Below are 9,213 nucleotides of genomic sequence, written 5' to 3'. Positions count from 1 at the left end.
CATAAAGTTCATAAAGCTCTAAAATTTTTGAAAATTCTGAAAATTTTGTGCAGTTATGTATTTAAACAACTCCAAAATCTCTTAAAATTTTTGAAATAAACGAGTGGATACAGTAATGACGTTCGAATATAGTTTAAGAACGTCTCAGGACATTCCAAAGAAGTCTTATGACATTCCAAAGAAGTCTTATAAATTTTTTGAAAGTTTTGTGAAGTTATGAATTTAAATAATTTCAAAATCTCCTAAAATTGCTTGAAACAAACCAAAATAGGGTAATGACGTTTAAATAAAGTTTAGGAACGTTTCATGACATTCCAAGGAAGTCTTATGACATTCCAAGAAAGTCTTATGACATTCCGAAGAAGTCTTATAACATTCCAAGGATGTCTGCTTACATTCCACAACCTTATGTGCATTGTCCACATATGTCTTAGGATTATAAGTTTTTTCTTTGTGCGTCAAACGACCACTTATCAGTAAAATTATTATAACTCTTGACTAAGGACCCTATTGACCTCAAACTGGTGGCATTGTTAAGATAATCAAAATCTCTATCAATTGTGAAAAGATGAGCTCAAAATCACCATAGCTTGTTCTCTATCAATAGATAAAATTCTAAAGATTCTGTGTAATTATGCATTTAAATAACTCCAAAATCTCCAAAAATTGCTCGAAACAAACCAGTGGATATGGTAATGACGTTTAAATACAGTTTAGGAACGTCTCAGAATATTCCAAGGAACTCATATGACATTCAAAGGAACTCATATGACATTCCAAAGAAGTCTTATTGCTTAAAATGTACCAGTAGGCAGGGTAATGACGATCACATAAAGTTCATAAAGCTCTGAAATTTTTGAAAATTCTGAAAATTTTGTGCAGTTATGTATTTAAACAACTCCAAAATCTCTTAAAAATTTTCGAAATAAACGAGTGGATACAGTAATGATGTTCGAATATAGTTTAAGAACGTCTCAGGACATTCCAAAGAAGTCTTATGACATTCCAAAGAAGTCTTATAAAATTTTTGAAAGTTTTGTGCAGTTATGAATTTAAATAATTCCAAAATCTCCTAAAATTGCTCGAAACAAACCAAAATAGGGTAATGACGTTTAAATAAAGTTTAGGAACGTTTCATGACATTCCAAGGAAGTCGTATGACATTCCAAGGAAGTCTTATGACATTCCAAAGAAGTCTTATGACATTCCACAACCTTATGTGAATTGTCCACATATGTCTTAGGATATTAAGTTTTTTCTTTGTGCGTCAAACGACCACTTATCAGTAAAATTATTGTAACTCCTGACTAAGGACCCGATTGACCTCAAACTGGTGGCATTGTTAAGATAATCAAAATCTCTATCAATTGTGAAAAGATGAGCTCAAAATCACCATAGCTTGTTCTCTATCAATAAATAAAATTCTAAAGATTCTGTGTAATTATGCATTTAAATAACTCCAAAATCTCCCAAAATTGCTCGAAACAAACCAGTGAATAGGGTAATGACGTTTAAATACAATTTAGGAACGTCTCAATATACCAAGGAACTCATATGACATTCGAAAGAAGTCTTATTGCTTAAAATGTACCAGTAGGCAGGGTAATGACGATCACATAAAGTTCATAAAGCTCTGAAATTTTTGAAAATTCTGAAAATTTTGTGCAGTTATGTATTTAAACAACTCCAAAATCTCTTAAAATTTTTTGAAATAAACGAGTGGATACAGTAATGACGTTCGAATATAGTTTAAGAACGTCTCAGGACATTCCAAATAAGTCTTATGACATTCCAAAGAAGTCTTATAAAATTTTTGAAAGTTTTGTGAAGTTATGAATTTAAATAATTCTAAAATCTCCTAAAATTGCTCGAAACAAACCAAAATAGGGTAACGACGTTTAAATAAAGTTTAGGAACGTTTCATGACATTCCAAGGAAGTCTTATGACATTCCAAAGAAGTCTTATGACATTCCAAGGATGTTTGCTTACATTCCACAACCTTATGTGCATTGTCCACATATGTCCTAGGATATTAAGTTTTTTCTTTGTGCGTCAAACGACCACTTATCGGTAAAATTATTATAACTCTTGACTAAAGACCCGATTGACCTCAAACTGGTGGCATTTTTAAGATAATCAAAATCTCTATCAATTGTGAAAAGATGAGCTCAAAATCACCATAGCTTGTTCTCTATCAATAGATAAAATTTTAAAGATTATGTGTAATTATGCCTTTGAATAACTTCAAAAACTCCTAAAATTGCTCGAAACAAACCAGTGGATAGGGTAATGACGTTTAAATACAGTTTAGGAACGTCTCAGAATATTCAAAGAAACTCATATGACATTCCAAAGAACTCATATGACATTCCAAGGAACTCATATGACATTCCAAAGAAGTCTTATTGCTTAAAATTTACCAGTATGTAGGGTAATGACGATCACATAATGTTCATAAAGCTCTGAAATTTTTGAAAATTCTGAAAATTTTGTGTAGTTATGTATTTAAACAACTCCAAAATCTCCTAAAAATTTTCGAAATAAACGAGTGGATACAGTAATGACGTTCGAATATAGTTTAAGAACGTCTCAGAACATTCCAAAGAAGTCTTATGACATTCCAAAGAAGTCTTATAAATTTTTTGAAAGTTTTGTGAAGTTATGAATTTAAATAATTCCAAAATCTCCTAAAATTGCTCGAAACAAACCAAAATAGGGTAATGACGTTTAAATAAAGTTTAGGAACGTTTCATGACATTCCAAGGAAGTCTTATGACATTCCAAAGAAGTCTTATGACATTCCAAAGATGTCTGCTTACATTTCACAACCTTATGTGCATTGTCCACATATATCTTAGGATATTAAGTTTTTTCTTTGTGCGTCAAACGACCACTTATTGGTAAAATTATTATAACTCTTGACTAAGGACCCGATTGACCTCAAACTGGTGGCAATGTTAAGATAATCAAAATCTCTATCAATTGTGAAAAGATGAGCTCAAAAACACCATAGCTTGTTCTCTATCAATAGATAAAATTTTAAAGAATCTGTGTAATTATGCATTTAAATAACTCCAAAATCTCCTAAAATTCCTCGAAACAAACCAGTAAATAGGGTAATGACGTTTAAATACAGTTTAGGAACATCTCAGAATATTCCAAGGAACTCATATGACATTCCAAAGAAGTCTTATTGCTTAAAATGTACCAGTAGACAGGGTAATGACGATCACATAAAGTTCATAAAGCTCTGAAATTTTTGAAAATTCTGAAAATTTTGTGCAGTTATGTATTTAAACAACTCCAAAATCTCCTAAAAATTTTCGAAATAAACGAGTGAATACTGTAATGACGTTCGAATATAGTTTAAGAACGTCTCAGGACTTTCCAAAGACGTCTTATGACATTCCAAAGAAGTCTTATAAAATTTTTGAAAGTTTTGTGAAGTTATGAATTTAAATAATTCCAAAATCTCCGAAAATTGCTCGAAACAAACCAAAATAGGGTAATGACGTTTAAATAAAGTTTAGGAACGTTTCATGACATTCCAAGGAAGTCTTATGACATTCCAAGGAAGTCTTGTGACATTCCAAGGAAGTCTTGTGACATTCTAAAGAAGTCTTATGACATTCCAAGGATGTCTGCTTATATTCCACAACCTTATGTGCATTGTCCACATATGTCTTAGGATATTAAGTTTTTTCTTTGTGCGTCAAACGACCACTTATCAGTAAAATTATTAAAACTCTTGACTAAGGACCCTATTGACCTCAAACTAGTGGCATTGTTAATATAATCAAAATCTCTATCAATTGTGAAAAGATGAGCTCAAAATCACCATAGTTTGTTCTCTATCAATAGATAAAATTCTCAAAATTCTGTGTAATTATACATTAAAATAACTCCAAAATCTCCCAAAATTGCTCGAAACAAACCAGTGGATAGGGTAATAACGTTTAAATACAGTTTAAGAACGTCTCAGAATATTCCAAGGAACTCATATGACATTCCAAGGAACTCATATGACATTCCAAAGAAGTCTTATTGCTTAAAATGTACCAGTAGGCAGAGTAATAATGATCACATAAAGTTCATAAAGCTCTGAAATTTTTGAAAATTCTAAAAATTTTGTGCAGTTATGTATTTAACCAACTCCAAAATCTCCTAAAATTTTTCGAAATAAACGAGTGGATACAGTAATGACGTTCGAATATAGTTTAAGAACGTCTCAGGACATTCCAAAGAAGTCTTATGACATTCCAAAGAAGTCTTATAAAATTTTTGAAAGTTTTGTGTAGTTATGAATTTAAATAATTCAAAAATCTCCTAAAATTGCTCGAAACAAACCAAAATAGGGAAATGACGTTTAAATAAAGTTTACAAACGTTTCATGACATTCCAAGGAAGTCGTATGACATTCCAAAGAAGTCTTATGACATTCCAAAGAAGTCTTATGACATTGCACAACTTTATGTGCATTGTCCACATATGTCTTATGATATTAAGTTTTTTCTTTGTGCGTCAAACGACCACTTATTGTAACTCTTGACTAAGGACCCGATTGACGTCAAACTGGTGGCATTGTTAAGATATTCAAAATCTCTATCAATTGTGAAAAGATGAGCTCAAAATCACCATAGCTTGTTCTCTATCAATAAATAAAATTCTAAAGATTCTATGTAATTATGCATTTAAATAACTCCAAAATCTCCCAAAATTTCTCGAAACAAACCAGTGAATAGGGTAATGACGTTTAAATACAGTTTAGGAACGTCTCAGAATATTCCAAGGAACTCATATGACATTCCAAAGAAGTCTTATTACATTCCAAGGATGTCTGCTGACATTACACATCCTTATGTGCAATGTCCAGAGATGTCTTATACTATTAAGTTTCCTTTTTGTTCGTCAAACGACCACTCTTCAGTAAAACTATCAAAACTTTTGACTAAGAACCTCGATTGACTTCAAACTGGTGGCATTGGAAAACTAATCAAAATCTCTAACGTTTCTGAAAAGATGAGCTCAATTTCACCGCTATCTAGTTCTATATCAATAGATAAAATTTTGAAGATTATGTGCAATTATACATTCCATAAAAAAAACTCAAAATCTCCCAAAGTTGCTTAAAACGTACCAGTGGGCACGGTAATGACGATCACATATAGTTCATAAAACCTTGAAATTTCTGAAAAAATTCTGAAAATTTTGTGCAGTTATGTATTTAAATAACTCCAAATTCACCCAAAATTGTTCAAAACAAACTAGTGGATACAGTAAAGACGTTCAAATACATTTTAGGAACGTCTCAAGACATTTTAAGGAAGTCTTCTGACATTCCAAAAAAGTCGTATGAGATTCTAAGGAAGTCTTATGACATTCCAAAGAAGTCTTATAAAATTTCTAAAAGTTTTATGCAGTTATGAATTTAAATAACTCCAAAATCTCCCAAAATTGCTCGAAACAAACTAAAATAGGGTAATGAAGTTTAAATACAATTTAAGAACGTCTCATGACATTCCAAGGAAGTCTTATGACATTCCAAAGAAGTCTTATGACATTCCAAGTATGTCTGGTGACATTCCACAACCTTATGTGCGATGTCTACATATGTCTAGAAACAATAGCAAATGAGAACAAATTATCTAAGCAACATGACATATTTTACAATTGTGACCAACTAATGACAAATTGACCATTTATTCTATTTTTTCTAGGTCGTTTCTTATCGTGACTTGGAGAAGAAATTTTACGTTAGACCTAGGTTTTAGTAACTGATGGTGGTCAGTGGTCAATTTTTTATTCAATTAGTTGACCAAAATTTATTAATTTTAGTTAGCTAATTGGAATTTTTAATTATAATTGGTTCAATTACTAAACCAGAATCAAGGTTAAAAAGTATGTTACTGCACATTACTTGTGAAGATCTGTCATGACGTAGAAAAAGTATGCTAACATATATAGTTAGTTATGTTATTAATTTATAAGTCTGCTGCAAGCATTCTTATTCGAAAAGTTTGTCGTGTATAAACGAATAAAATATGTATTCTACCTCGAAAACAAAATATTCTGCCAAACTATTAAAAAGTCTACGAGACAAATTTCGTTTACTGTGTGAAAATATTCAACATATTAAAAATCTGCCATATAAAAGCTGTCAGCAAAAAAGAAATCTTCCAACGTAAACAAATCTACTGTAACGTATGGTGGACTTAATCCTAAAAGTCTTTAACAATTTTAAATCTATTTTGATAAGTTTTCGATAGATAATACATCTGCTAGAAAGTAGAAAAAGTGTTCTCTCGTGTGTCATAGATTTTATTCGATAAATATTTTTATTTATTTACGGCAGATTTTTGATGATGTGGCAAAAAATAATAATGGCATTTTTGGTAATATGTTTTTTAACAAAGAAAAAGGGTATAATGAGTATGTAAAATATTCTAGTAATTAAAAAAAATTATAAACTAATCTAGTAATAAAAAGATGAATTAGTGTTATTATAGTAATCTTTCTAGTTTTTATATAGATATTTGGTTCAAATGAGTTAGAAGAGGTTATGACTCGTATATACAAAAAAAAAGAAAATATAACATCAAGATATATTACAAAAAAAATCAAAATCTCCCAAAGTTGCTAAAAACGTACCAGTGGGCAGGGTAATGACGATCACATAAAGTTCATAAAACCCTAAAATTTCTAAAAATTCTGAAAATTTTTTGCAGTTATGTATTTAAATAACTCCAATATCTACCAAAATTGTTGGAAACAAACCAGTGGATACAGTAATGACAATCAAATATAATTAGGAACGTCTCTGGACATTTCAAGGAAGTCTTATGATATTCCGAAGAAGTCTTATGACATTCCAAAGATGTCTGGTGACATTCCACAACCTTATGTGCAATGTCCACATATGTTTTAATAAAACTATCATAACTTTTGACTAAGGACCCCGATTGACCACAAACTGGTGGCATTGTTAAGTTCATAAAACTCAAAAATTCCTGAAAATTCTGAAAAGTTTGTGCAGTTATGTTTTTAAATAACTCCCAAATCTCCCAAAATTGTTTGAAACAAACCAGTGGATACATTAATGACGTTCAAATACAGTTTAGGAACGTTTCATGACATTTCAAGGAAGTCTTATGACATTCCAAAGATGTATGGTGACATTCCACAACCTTATGTGCATTGTCCATATATGTCTTAGGATATTAAGTTTCTTCTTTGTGCGTCAAATGACCATTTTTCAGTAAAATTATTATAACTCTTGACTATGGACCCGATTGACCTCAAACTGGTGGCATTGTTAAGATAATCAAAATCTCTAACGTTTGTGAGAAGATGAGCTCAAAATCACCCTAGCTAGTTCTCTATCAGTAGATAAAATTCTGAAGATTATGTGTAGTTATGCATTTAAATAACTCCAAAATCTCCCAAAATTTCTCGAAACAGACCACTGAATAGGGTAATGACGTTTAAATACAGTTTAGGAACGTCTCAGAATATTCCAAGGAACTCATATGACATTCCAAAGAAGTCTTATTGCTTAAAATGTACCAGTAGGCAGGGTAATGACGATCACATAAAGTTCATAAAGCTCTGAAATTTTTGAAAATTCTGAAAATTTTGTGCAGTTATGTATTTAAACAACTCCAAAATCTCCTAAAAATTTTCAAAATAAACGAGTGGATACTGTAATGACGTTCGAATATAGTTTAAGAACGTCTCAGGACATTCCAAAGAAGTCTTATAGATTTTTTGGAAGTTTTGTGAAGTTATGAATTTAAATAATTCCAAAATCTCCTAAAATTGCTCGAAACAAACCAAAATAGGGTAATGACGTTTAAATAAAGTTTAGGCACGTTTCATGACATTCCAAGGAAGTCTTATGACATTCCAAGGAAGTCTTATGACATTCCAAGGATGTCTGCTTACATTCCACAACCTTATGTGCATTGTCCACATATGTCTTATGATATTAAGTTTTTTCTTTGTGCGTCAAACGACCACTTATCAGTAAAATTATTATAACTCTTGATTAAGGACTCGATTGACCTCAAACTGGTGGCATTGTTAAGATAATCAAAATCTCTATCAATTGTAAAAAGATGAGCTCAAAATCTCTATCAATTGTGAAAAGATGAGCTCAAAATCACCATAGCTTGTTCTCTATCAATAGATAAATTCTATAGATTCTGTGTGATTATGCATTTAAATAACTCCAAAATCTCCCAAAATTGCTCGAAACAAACCAGTGGATAGGGTAATGACGTTTAAATACAGTTTAGGAACGTCTCAGATTATTCCAAGGAACTCATTGGACATTCCAAAGAAGTCTTATTGCTTAAAATGTACCAGTAGGCAGGGTAATGACGATCACATAAAGTTCATAAAGCTCTGAAATTTTTGAAATTATGAAATTTTTGTGCAGTTATGTATTTAAACAACTCCAAAATCTCCTAAATTTTTTCTAAATAAACGAGTGGATACAGTAATGACGTTCGAATATAGTTTAAGAACGTCTTAGGACATTCCAAAGAAATCTCTATGACATTCCAAAGAAGTCTTATAAAATTTTTTGAAAGTTTTGTGCTGTTATGAATTTAAATAATTCCAAAATCTCCTAAAATTGCTCGAAACAAACCAAAATAGGGTAATGACGTTTAAATAAAGTTTAGGAACGTATCATGACATTCCAAGGAAGTCTTATGACATTTCAAGGAAGTCTTATGATATTCAAAGAAGTCTTTTGACATTTCAAAGATGTCTGCTTACATTCCACAACCTTATGTGCATTGTCCACATATGTCTTAGGATATTAAGTTTTTTCTTTGTGCGTCAAACGACCACTTATCAGTAAATTATTGTAACTCTTGACTAAGGACCCGATTGACCTCAAACTGGTGGCATTGTTAAGATATTAAAATCTCTATCAATTGTGAAAAGATGAGCTCAAAATCACCATAGCTTGTTCTCTATCAAAAGATAAAATTCTAAAGATTCTGTGTAATTATGCATTTAAATAACTCTAAATCTCCCAAAATTGCTCGAAACAAACCAGTGAATAGGGTAATGACGTTTAAATACAGTTTAGGAACGTCTCAGAATATTCCAAGGAACTCCTATGACATTCCAAGGTATATAGAAATCATTATAATTTCTACTATTTGGTTTACTAAAATTCGATATACTGCATAGATTAGTGG

Source organism: Raphanus sativus, chromosome 9 (genome assembly GCF_000801105.2).
Source record: "Raphanus sativus cultivar WK10039 chromosome 9, ASM80110v3, whole genome shotgun sequence".
NCBI classification, from domain to species: Eukaryota; Viridiplantae; Streptophyta; class Magnoliopsida; order Brassicales; family Brassicaceae; genus Raphanus; species Raphanus sativus.
The sequence above is the reverse complement of the archived record's forward strand: the minus strand, read 5'-3'. Positions refer to the sequence as shown.